Below are 12,677 nucleotides of genomic sequence, written 5' to 3'. Positions count from 1 at the left end.
GGGCCCTTTGACACTTGACAAAAGCTTAAGTGTTATATTATTATTTGCACACTATTGCACTTGGTTCCCAGATTCAGTTCCCACCAGCGACACAATCATTTGGCATTGTATGTTCGGTGTTTGCTCAAGTTTCCTCCTACTACCAAAAAACACAATTAAATTGTGAAATAAGTTCAATAAGTATTATACAATACAATATTATACAATAATGTATAAGAAACAATTGATTGTATGCCCCTTTTCAGGCCAGCACATATTGCTATGGCCTTGTGTTCCCAGTAAAGGCGCTTCATACAGATTCTTCCCTTTACATCTGCAGCCTCAGGTAATCACTATTCAGCAACAACTGGAAGCCCCCGACACCAAGCAGCGACCCATCTGAATGTGTTTGATTTGATTACGACGCTCTCGCACAGCCGCTATGCCGTCTTCTCCCCGCACGGCGTGCGACGAGAATAAAAGATTTTATTTGAATGACAAATATCTCCGTAAAAGAGAGGCCAGAGCTGTTTCAAAACAAAAGGAAATCCACTGCGCGCCTTGGGTAATAGGAATACATTATTTGGCCTAAGCTCGTCTGCCAGTCTGCGGGGTATTCCCTGTATAGAAGCCAATCTATAGGATGAGATTCACAGCCGCGTCCCCAGAAACGTATTAAGCAAATAGATTCATCCTAGCGAAAGGTCAGGGCGATTGTCAGGTGCACGCAGCGCGCTCGGCTTATCATCTGCGCCCCCGCCATTGATTGAAATAGATTGGGCAAGGCTTGGCTGCTGGGAGACAAATCCACAAAGACAGGGGGGCTTCCGTAGGCGACTGTAAACCTCGGGGGAGAAGCTGTCCATCTTAAGAAAATTTGTCGATGGGTTGCTGCTGAATCCTGATGCACTGTCACTGCACACACAAATACAGATTTTAGTGACTTATTAAAGGCCAGGTATCCATGAAACTGGTAGTTCAGTCATTGGAGGAAGAAGCATTGCTGGGTTGCATTAAAGCCCAACTCCCTTTTTTTTATTTGCCCCTGTTGGGGAGATTTACCCTCAGTTCCTGTCTTAGTGACAAGGCATCACGAGTGTAGGAAGTGATGGAATACCCCTCTAATGGGTACAGATAGCAGCAAAGACACATTTATATAGTAGAGTGGGGAGGGGTTAAATATCTTACTCAGGGTTTTTTTTTTTAAGAGAATAGGTGCAGGTACCCTCCACTTCCGAATTAACTTTTGGTTCCGCCCCCTACCCACCTCTGAATACAGTCTTTTGGTTCACCCCCTTTCCACCTCTCAGTACTCATCTTTCCAGAACCAAGAACCAAGTATAATTTTGTGCTGCTAAGTAATGTCTTTGGAATTTGTTAATGATAACAAGAAATGCAGTAAAATGGATCCCCTATAGCCAGTAACAATAGATCCCCTCAGCAATAATACACCTTCCAGCAGCCAGCATCAATAGACCCTCCAGCAGCCAGCAGAAATAGACCCCTCCCTCAACAGTAGAACCCTCCCAGCAACAATTAACCTCCATCATCAGACCCCCCCCCCCAGAACAATAGATCCCCCACCAGTAACAATAGACCTCCCCAGCAACAAAAGACCCACCTACAGCAATAAATTCCTCCAAGAACAATAGATCCCCCAGCAGACAGCATTACTACATTCTCCATCACACCCCAGCACCCCTTACCATTACATACATTCAGTGCCGGAGGTGCCTGGAACTGCGTTCCGTCCTGTTCCCACTGGAAAAAAAGCCCTGATCTTACTGGTTCTTATTGCAGTCTGTGCCTTCCTGTCTTTATATCTGCACCCTATCATTTCATGTCTTCTTGTCTCCAGGAAGGAAATTTCTCCAGTGACCACTAAGGCAGCAGAAACACTTGTCTGCTTGATCAAAACAAAAAATTGTGGGGACCGAACTCAGGTTTTTTAAGTAGATTTTTCAGTAACTATACAAGTCTGCGCAAATAAATTCCTGACCTGTCAGAATTTACAGCGACAGTTTAATATTTCAGATAAGCTCAACTATTTATCATTAAAAAGCCATCCTTGAGCTCCAGTCCAGTGACTTTGCCTAGGCTGGGATGATGTCATCAATTTGCTGCAGGCAGACTGAGTCACTGTAACTTTGTAGAAATTCACAAAGTGAGAGGCTGAAGTAGGGTCTGATCTGTCATTGTAAACACAGGCATCAGGATTTACATGGGTTTGTATTCTCTGAGCCACCATCTCCGTCCAGTAAGTAGATGGTGACCCTGGATGATGTCTGAACAAAGTCGGCGTCACCCTTCTGGAGAAGAAAGCAGAAAGATGGTATTGACAGGGTGCGTACTGTGATCTCTGGTAGGAAATACGTACCTAGAAGTGCTCAACTCACACATTACAAAGCATGCATGTGCTAGACATGAAAAATATTCCTGTTGTTAGGTCCAGTTTAATCCCAAATATTTGGAGACCCCTGGACTGGATTTCTACACAGCAGTTTGGATCTGTATTTCCTCCATGGGGTCTTAATAAGGTTGCCTCTCTCATAGCCAGACTCCCTGACTTTTCCACTTTATGAAGAGCATGGAGTATGGTGCTTATGAGGCTTTGCCAATGGTTTCAGCAGTTGGGCAAACGTATGGATCTGATGGGAAACCCCCAAAAGATATACAAACATACCAAACTGAAGTATTATTTTTCAGTGAAGGTTGCCTTTATATAAAATATGGGCTTACAGCTTGTAGCAGGGGCGTAACTACAAGGGTTGCAATTGCAACCGGGCCCCATGCTCCAGGGGGCCTGTGCCGCTCCCCTGTACACCTGGATAGGAGGGGCGGTGGGGGCAGCATGTAGAGAAATCACTGTCCTCCTTTTTCCTCCTGTAGCTGCAGGAGGAAAATGGAGGAGATTGGTTCCTCTGTATGCTGCCTCCGCCGCTCCTCCTATTCAGTTCACTTGTGTTCTGCTGTCTCTGGGCCCCTGTGTGCTCCCCTGGTCACCCCCAGGGGAAGAGCCCCAGGATTGAAGGGAAGGGCCCCGGACAGGGGTCCAGGGGGCCCTTCATGGTTTCTTGCACTGGGGCCCTGAAGGTTCTACTTACGCCTCTGGCTTGTAGAAAGCTGTTTGCAGGCAATGAAAAAGTTCAGATTGCCAGTTTTTGTGTACTATGTTTGTTGAGAGCACTTTGCATTCTGAAGCTAGTCTCAGAAGGCCTACACAGTTTTCTTTTGGCTGACAGGGGGGCCTATGCTGTTCTTTTTTTAGCTAAGAGGTGGACCTTTACTGTTTTCTTTTGGCTAAGAGGTGGGCATACACTGTTCTCTTTTGGCTGAGAGGTGGTCTTCCACTGTTCTCTATTGGCAGAGTGGCGGGCCTATGCTGTACCTTTATGGGCTGAGAGACAGGCCTACCCTGTTCTCTTTTGACTAAGGCAGGCCTATGCATTTCTTTTTTGGATGAGAGGCAGGCCTACAGTGTTCCCTGTTGGCTGAGTGGTGGACCTATGTGGTTTTCCTTTGGCTGGGTGGCGCGCCTATGCTGTTCTCTTTGGCTGAGAGGTGGGTCCAAGCTCTTCTGTTTAACTGGGAGATTGGCCAACGTTCTTCCCTATTGGCCCATCCATGCTGTTCTTTATTGGCTGAGAGGCATGTGTACCCCTGTTCTCTTTTGGTGTAGAAACATGCTTATGCGGTTCTCTATGATAAACGTGGACTTTTCAAACGGAACATATGAGGAAAGAATACATAGATAGAGGCTGCCTTCAGTGAATACAGCATGTCACAATGACCAGCAGATATTGAGATATCCAGATCTTTTCTTGTAAAAGTCCAACTTGGCTCTGACTAGACCTTCCAATTGGTCACCGATTTGATATGCAGCCTCATGGCAAGGGTAAAGGCAAGCTCATCATTTAAAGAAAAAGTGAGAAAAACATTCCTCCACCATAAAGTAGAGGCAGCAAAATGTAACAGAATAGTAAATGGTTATCCTTTCCTATTGAAGAGATTTTCCTTGATGTCCTGTTCTAGTGATTACCTAGGAAGTGTCACCAGAACAAGAAGTGAGGGGAAAATCTCCCTTCATAGGAAAAGAGTAATACAATCCGGATAAAGGATTAACTATTCCCCACTCTAACCAAAACTATAAAATAAATTTTGTCTGGTGTACACTCTGCTCTTCAGTCTCCCAGTTTATCTAATAAAGCCCTACAGATCTCTCTGAGGCCAACAAATAAACATGCTTGTAAAGAGTCCTGATCTGACTGCCCCAAGGGTAAGCTTTAACTAGAGTCCTGTAGAGAAGCGGTTTTCAACCTCTAGGCCGTGGCCCACTGCTGGCCTGTGGGCCCCCTCCTCCTGAATCTCCAGCCACCTGCAGGTCCTCTAGCCTTCCACAGTGCCTCTCAGCTCCCATAGCTCCCCCCAACTTACCATAGTGGTCCTCTGTGCCCCTCAACCACCCACAATGCCCTCATGCCACTAATTTTCCACAGTGCCTCTCAGTGTCCTGCAGTACACCCCCTAAATATTTGCAGAGCATCCAGCCCCACTGCTGTAGAGAACTCTAACTTTTAGGCTCAACAAACCAAATCTGTTGCCTGTACCAAAACACCTGTTGCTCAAAAAGTACATGAGCTTCTTTTTGGCAAATTGGAGGCAGATTGAGCCCCATAGACTTAAATGAGAATGCATGAAAATGTGCCACATGAGCATTTTACGACCGTTTTGTTGCACGTTTTCTGGTCAAACAGCAGCTCTCCATCTCTCCTCCCCCTAGTGCTTTCTATTGGCTAAACAAAAACAAGTGGAGCTGTAAAACGCTTGTAATACACTCCTAAAACGCTTATAATACACTACCAGGTATGCTCAAAAACTCTCAAATAAAGAAATTGCGATGCTCAGGTGTGAATTTTTGAGGGGGGAGGTACGGTGTGGAAGCTGGTTCCGGTTCATTGCTAGAAAAATAATATTGGCCACCCACAAGAAATGTTCAACAAAATGGGAGATAGCTGGTAGTAAAGGGAGACACTTACAAGACAGAATGAGCTCTACATGGACATCACCAGTGAATGCCTTTTCAGTCTTCAGAATTTCAGACTCTTAAAGCATTCAGTGCTTTAAGTGGCCCAAAAGAGGTGCTGGTACTCTATTATAGCCTATAAATTTTGTCGCCCCCCCACCCCACATCAGGTTCCCCACAGAGCACCCCACCTGGCCTGGGCTGGGACTCTGGAGCAGGGGGACTCACTGGTGGTGACTGGTCTAGCCCTGGAGTGGGAAATATTCTTTGGGGGGGGGGGGGCAATTGAAGGCGCAGATGTCCAAAATGAGCGTACTGGTAGGCTAAGGCGCACAGAGAGGTGGCGGAATGCTCAAGAGCCTTATTTGGAAGTGGCGGTACTGAGTACCAGTGCATACCAGCCCACTTAAAGCACTGATTCTAACCCTGTTCAGCCATAAAAAGAATGTGGATAAGAACATCACAAGAGGATGCAACTTACTTTAGGAATATGTAGGCAAATAAAGCAATTTTCTTTTGGTGGAGCTGCAATTAAACACATATCGATCAGAATACCATATTCATTTAAATGAAAGTGCATAGCAGGCGTTAAAGAGCAACCCTGAAACCTGGTGCCTTGTATTATGCAAATCTTGACTTCAGAATATAAAGTCAAGCTCTCCTCCAACCCTCCTACAACTTACTGTTGGTCCCTCTAGTGTAATGTGTGACTAATAAGGTGTAGTAAGGCTGGAATTTGACTATCTACACTAAAAACAAGATTTGCAATTTTTAAGAGCATGCTTCAGCAGCTTTTTAAAGTGTATCTAAAGCTAACACTTGTTGTAGGTTTTAGATATACTTTAAAGAAACCTTTCTGAATCTTTTTAACATTAAGGAACCCTAGCAAAAATGTTTGGGTCTCAGGGAACCCCTGATAATTATTACTACTGCATATCTACAACTCAGGAAACATTGGCGTGAACAAAAAAACACATACAGTACCTAAATTACTTGACATTCAGGGTTGCTCTATAAAACACAATTATTTTCAGTGATTATAATTTAAAGAAACAAATAAGAGTGGCCGAAAAAAAAAACATTGGTGGTCCTTGCAAAAGTGTTATCTTACATTGATAGTCAGTGAATTTCCCTTTTGCATTGATGGTCAATGAAAAGTTCCTTTGCATTGATGGTCAGTGAGAAGCCCCCTACATTGATGATCAATGAAGAGCTTCCTTACATTCATAGTCAGTGAAGAGCTCCCCTACATTGATGGTCAGTGAAAAGTTCCCTTACATTGATGGTCAGTGAAGAGCTCCCCTACATTAATGGTCATTGAAGAGCTCCCCTACATTAATGGTCAGCGAGAAGTTCCCTTACATTGATGGTCAGTGAAGAGCTCCCCTATTGATGGTCATTGAAGAGCTCCCTTACATTGATGGTCAGTGAGTAGCCCCCTTACATTGATGGTCAGTGAGTAGCCCCCTTACATTGATGGTCAATGAAGAGCTCCCTTACATTGATGGTCAGTGAAGAGCTCCCCTACATTGATGGTCAGTGAAGAGCTCCCCTACATTGATGGTCATTGAAGAGCTCCCCTACATTAATGGTCAGCGAGAAGTTCCCTTAAATTGATGGTCAGTGAAGAGCTCCCCTATTGATGGTCATTGAAGAGCTCCATTACGTTGATGGTCAGTGAGTAACCCCCTTACATTGATGGTCAGTGAAGAGCTCCCCTACATTGATGGTCAGTGAGAAGCTCCCCTACATTGATGGTCAGTGAGAAGCTCCCTTACGTTGATGATCAGTGAAGAGCTCCGTTACATTGGTGATCAGTGTTGAAGCACCCGCTTGGATTGGTGGTCAGTGGGAGAAGGACCTCCTACATTTGTGATCATTAGGAGAGGGATTCATTGCACTGGTGGTTAGTGGGAAAGGATGTCCTTTACGTTGATTGTCAATAGAAAGAATACCTCTCTTAAAGATAGCTAGAAAAAAGGGAACTCCTAGCAACCATCTGGAGCTGCCTTTCTCAACCTTTTTTTTTTAACACAGAGGAACCCTTGAATGAAGTTGTGGTCTCAGACAACCCTTGCTAAAATACATTAGTGTGATGGTCAATGGAAACAATTCTCCTTACGCTTGTGGTTCTTGGGAAGAATTACCCCCTTATAGATAGCTAAAAGAATCAATGATGTCAGTGGGAACTTATCTGAGAGGCAGAAATTGCTCATTGCTCAAGGGACCTTTAGCAACCTCTGGAGGAACCCCAGGGTTTAATGGAATCTGTTTGAGAAACCCTAATCTGGAGGAACCCTAGGATTCCACGTAAACCCTGGTTAATTAAGGCTGCTTTAAAGATATGATCAGCAGCTGCTTAAAATTCAGGCCCCGCTTCCTGTTCTATCCAACACCAACCAAATAAACAGGAATTGGGGAGATTTTTCCTTAATTCCTGTACTGTCAAATAGAAAGAGAATAGAATCTCCCTAAGGGGACACAGACAACAATAAAAAGTTGACAGAGCTTCCAACCCTTCTCTCACTCTATCCAAATTTTACTGGATAAAAGTTGAAGCTGGAGCAAAGCTTCACACTATTTTTATATATATGTAAAACTCTTTTTATGAAGATTCTACATTCTCTTTAATGTCTGAGAAGAACAGAAACAGCCCCCTTTTTTTTCACATACATTCTTTAGATGTCACACAATGAATAAACTTCACTTCTGCCTTATGTCAATTAGCTAATTAACAGCATTGTGTGTCAGTCTTGCCGAATAATAGAGCACCTAGGAATAAGACTAATTATGAGAACAATGGGGAGAGGTTCTATTTTTTTTCCTTCTTCTTCTTTAAAAGAGGGAGCCTGTGACCAGGGGGCTCCGTACGGCAGGCATGTAGAGGATTTGAGGGTGTACGGTCACTGATGGCAAGACCTTTGTGTGATCATAGTACACAATGGATGCCTCTTGCTCAGAATAGACGGAGGTTATCGTTAGCATATTCTAAAAATTCCTTGTTTTCCCCCCAAACCTCCAGTCCGCTCCCCTCAAAGGCTCCTTTGTCTGTTCACAGGAAGAGACTCCGGACAGCTGAAAACCAGAAGGCGTCTGTGGAGAATGAGATTACTCAGCCGAGAGAAAGCAGCGCCAAGCCTTGCCGCCTCTGCCAGAACTTTGTAGCTGTCCTGTTGCGGTGCCCAGCCATATCCACTCAACACATACAGACATCAAGCAACCAATCAGCACGTGTGCACACACAAAGTCGTCTGATTGTGAGTACTAAGACACCATGGCCACGAGCCAAATTCCCCTTATACACTGAGCCGCTGCCATGTCTTCTGTCATGCCAGGCAATGGTGCGCTGCTAATTAATGTACAGAGAATGACAGGGCCTGTACATCAGGCTCCTGGCACACATTAAACAACATGCTGGATGTGCCCATTAAAGACAAGCTGCTCTACTATGCTATCCAGATTTGAACTATAGGCTGGTGTTTCCGGCCTTGCACACTTTAGGTGTATCCATATGTCCGCTCTCAGTAAAGTCAATATCCCACGTAGCTCACTCTATGCAGCTTCAGTCCAGGTGGCTGTTCTCACTCACTCCAGGAGTCTGGACTCACTCACTCCGGGGGTCTGGTCTCACTCGCTCTGGGAGTTTGGTCTCACTCGCTCCGGGGGTCTGGTCTCACTCTCTCCGGGAGTTTGGTCTCACTCGCTCCGGGAGATTGGTCTCACTCGTTCCGGGAGTTTGGTCTCACTCGTTCCGGGAGTTTGGTCTCACTCGCTCCGGGAGTCTTGTCTCACTCGCTCCGGGAGTCTGAACTTACTCACTTTGGGAGTTTGGACTCACTCACTCAAGGTGTTTGGTCTCACACACTCTAGGTGTCCAGCTCTACTCATACCTGCCCTAGGTGGGCCACCCTGCGCTTTCTCTATTTCAGTCTTCTCACTCTTGGTGAGAGATCCCATTACCTCAAGGTGTCAAGCTTCCCTTGCCCCATTGTTCTGGCCTAAGTCAGTGTAGATGCCTGGTTTCACTCAGTACAGGTGTCTGGGCTCATTTACAGGCCCTACTCCATCTGTCAGTTTTGTTCATTACAGGTTTCCAGCCTGTCTCACTCAAGGTATCTCACTGCAATTGCCAGACTTTTCTTCTGTTTCCTTGTCTTCCTCACTCCAGGTGTCTGAGCTACCACACTGCAGGTGTCCCACCTCCCTCCCTCACTGAATGTATGTCTCACCTCCCCCACTTCAGATGTCTCACCATCCTCCCTTCCTACAGGTGTCTTACCTTCCACTTTTGCTGCTGGTGTCTCACCTATACTGCTACAGATGTTCCTGACTGCAGGTGTTTTACCTTCCTCCTTGGCTGCAGGTGTCTTACCTCCCTCAGTAAACTCCCCCTCCCCCCAACCAGTGCAGGTGTCCCACTTTTTCTCACTACCCTCAATACAGGTGTTCCACCTGCCACCCTTGGTGCAAATGTCCCACCTTACACCTTCATTGCAGGTACACAGTGCTGATATTCCACTTCCCTTAGTGTAGTTGTCCCACCTTTCTACCTTACTATTGCGGAGGTCCTACCCTCCTACCATACTACAGGTGTTTCACCTTCTTTAGTTAAGGTGAACCACCTTCCTCCCTCACTGCATTTATCTCACCTCCCTCTCCCACAGCAGACATCTAACCTCCCACAATGCAAGTGTCTCACCTCCCTCCCTTGCTGCAGGTGTCTAACGTCCCTCTCCCACAGCAGACATCTAACCTCCCACACTGCAAGTGTCTCACCTCCCTCCCTCGCTGCAGGTGTCTAACGTCCCTCTCCCACAGCAGGCATCTCACCTCCCACACTGCAAGTGTCTCACCTCCCTCCCTCGCTGCAGGTGTCTAACGTCCCTCTCCCACAGCAGACATCTAACCTCACACACTGCAAGTGTCTCACCTCCCTCCCTCGCTGCAGGTGTCTAACCTCCCTCTTCCACAGCAGGCATCTCACCTCCCACACTGCAAGTGTCTCACCTCCCTCCCTCGCTGCAGGTGTCTAACCTCCCTCTTCCACAGCAGGAATCTCACCTCCCACGCTGAAAGTGTCTCACCTCCCTCCCTTGCTGCAGGTGTCTAATGTCCCTCTTCCACAGCAGGCATCTCCCCTCCCACACTGCAAGTGTCTCCCCTCCCTCCCTCGCTGCAGGTGTCTAACGTCCCTCTCCCACAGCAGGAATCTCACCTCCCACGCTGAAAGTGTCTCACCTCCCTCCCTCGCTGCAGGTGTCTAACCTCCCTCTTCCACAGCAGGAATCTCACCTCCCACGCTGAAAGTGTCTCACCTCCCTCCCTCGCTGCAGGTGTCTAACGTCCCTCTCCCACAGCAGGGATCCCACCTCCTACGCTGAAAGTGTCTCAACTCCCTCCCTCACTGCAGGTGTCTCACTTTCCCCAGTGCATGTCCCACTTTTCTCTTTCACTGCAGGTACACACTGTTGGTGATTTACCTCCCTTAGTGCAGTTGTCCCACCATTCTACCTCACTGTTGTGGGGATCCTACCTTCCTTCCATACTACAGGTGTCTCACCTTCTTGAGTTCAGGTGACCCATCTTCCTCCCACACTGCAAATGTCTCACTTGCCTCCCACACTGAAAATGTCTCACCTCCCTTCCTCTCTGTAGGCGTCTCACCTTCCTCCCTCGCTTCCAGATGTCTCACCTTCTTGAGTTCAGGTGACCCACCTTGCTCCCACACTGCAAATGTTTCACCTCCCTCCCTCTCTGTAGGTGTCTTGCCTCCCACACTGCAAATGTCTTAGCCTCCCTCCCTCTCTGTAGGTGTCTCACTTTCCTCCCTCGCTGCAGGTGTCTCACTCCCCCTCGCTGCAGGTGTCTCTCTCTTCCTGATAGATCAATTATTTTATATTCTGGAGAATGCAGTTGTAGGAGCAGACACACTTCAAGATGGTCAGGGACATCCAAGGCTTCATATTTCCTGTCAACAGAGCCAGGAAATAAGTCGGATCTTGACACTAGTGTCCCCATAAAGCCAGACACACTTCAAGATGGGCCGGAACATCCAAGGCTTCATGTTGCTTGTCAACAGAGCTAGGAAATAAGTTGGACCTTGACACTAGTGTCCCCATAAAGCCAAGAAATGGCTCAACCTAGCAGACATTACATTTAAAAGAAATATCAGATGAGTGTGTGCTGACGCTTTAAGGTCTTCTAGAAGTATTCCTGACCTCATATGTTCACTGCTTTACCCATCAAGAAGCCTCATTTCCTCTTAGTACTGCTTATCCTGAGCTACAAGAGCATGGACCAAACTAATCAAGGATCTCTGCTGCCTCCTTGTGACACATTTGAATATTGCAGATGTGTGTTATGTCAAATGAGTTTTTGGAGGAGAGAAGCAATTTAGGATGTTTCTCACTTTGCCACAGGCAGATTCCGATTTATGAATTTATTTTTACAAATGAGGAAACGTAGAGTTGATGGTTGACTCTGCCCACCAATATCTTTTAGTAATCAGTTTTTGGTAGACTGACCCTTAAGTTTGCAGGTTATTGAGTATTGTCCTTTGCCTAGAAATTGCACAAAATTTAGGTTATTTTTACATTTTGTAAATTTGCAGTCAATACAGTCAAAGGACTACCATAAGTCATTTAACGTTTTGACTAGGAGCATAAGACAATTCAGGCTATTCACTAAGAGTTAAATAACGGCAAATAAAATTCGGTAAAATAACGCATGCGGTAAATCAGTTATTAAAGTTCAATTCACTAAGAAATTTGCGTTAAATAACGAATGCAGTATTTTCTCGATTGTTTGGTAACTACCGCATTTTCTCATGCCGTAATTTATCGCACGTGTCGTGGTTAAGGGTTTTCTAAGGTCATTTTTTTATACCATTTTACGTTTTAACATGTTTGTTATTTTTCTTTTGCAAAAAAACTATTTTTTAATTTAACATTTTTTACAGTAATCTGTATTTGGAGGCACTGAATTTTGAACTACCTTCTCAAATTTATGTCTCCTGATGCTTGGTAATCCAAGCCGTGTCTTTTCCATGTGGAACTCTTGCCTGAATATAGCTGTTAAGCTGTGTTGCGCTCCTTTTCTTAATCCATCATGCCATACATTCATAAAAATTAGTTTTTTTTGTAAATGTATGGCCTACTAGAGCGGGTAAAAGTGCTCTTTACTTTACTTTACTCTGTTTTTTGCCCACTTCTGTGCTGCTGCCTATGTTTTTTAAACAATTTTCATGTTCCTCTTCAAGTTTAACTTGTTGTAATGGTGTATATAACCAAAAGTATTGCATTGGCCACTTCAAGAGGTCACTTCTAGCTGGAGTAATTGTCATCATACTCCATTGTTGCACTTTTGTAAACAACGTTAAAAAATATATTGTTTATATATTATTTTTTTTTTATAAAATGTCCTTGATGTTAAATTTCAGCCGATCTTTGCATTTATCTGCACTGTATATTATGCCTTTTTGATTAAATTTAAATTAAAATAAATAAATAAATACTTGTGATGTATAATGCCACATTTTTGTGTGTCCACTGCTGGTGGAATTAGACACCTCTCTGAGAGTAGGATTGCACCCCTTTCTGTGGGTGGAATAGTACCCCTTCTTGTGGGTCCTCTGTGGGTTGAATTAGGCCCCCCTCTGAGGGTAGTATTGCACCCC

At 45.3% G+C, this 12,677-nt stretch overlaps 1 protein-coding gene across 2 annotated transcripts in view; it reads left to right on the top strand.

Moving 5' to 3' along the window:
* The window catches only part of ZBTB20 (zinc finger and BTB domain containing 20), a 1,486,592-nt gene that overhangs the window by 1,460,416 nt on the left and 13,499 nt on the right, over positions 1-12,677 (top strand). For both annotated transcript variants that reach the window (XM_082245473.1, XM_082245474.1), the window contains one exon: positions 8,061-8,259. The gene's annotated coding sequence lies outside the window, so the exon portion shown is untranslated. The remainder of the gene's footprint in view (positions 1-8,060; positions 8,260-12,677) is intronic.

The sequence above is a fragment of the Pelophylax lessonae genome (assembly GCF_965119305.1).
Source record: "Pelophylax lessonae genome assembly, chromosome: 2".
Classification (NCBI taxonomy): domain Eukaryota; kingdom Metazoa; phylum Chordata; class Amphibia; order Anura; family Ranidae; genus Pelophylax; species Pelophylax lessonae.
The sequence above is the reverse complement of the archived record's forward strand: the minus strand, read 5'-3'. Positions and strand labels throughout refer to the sequence as shown.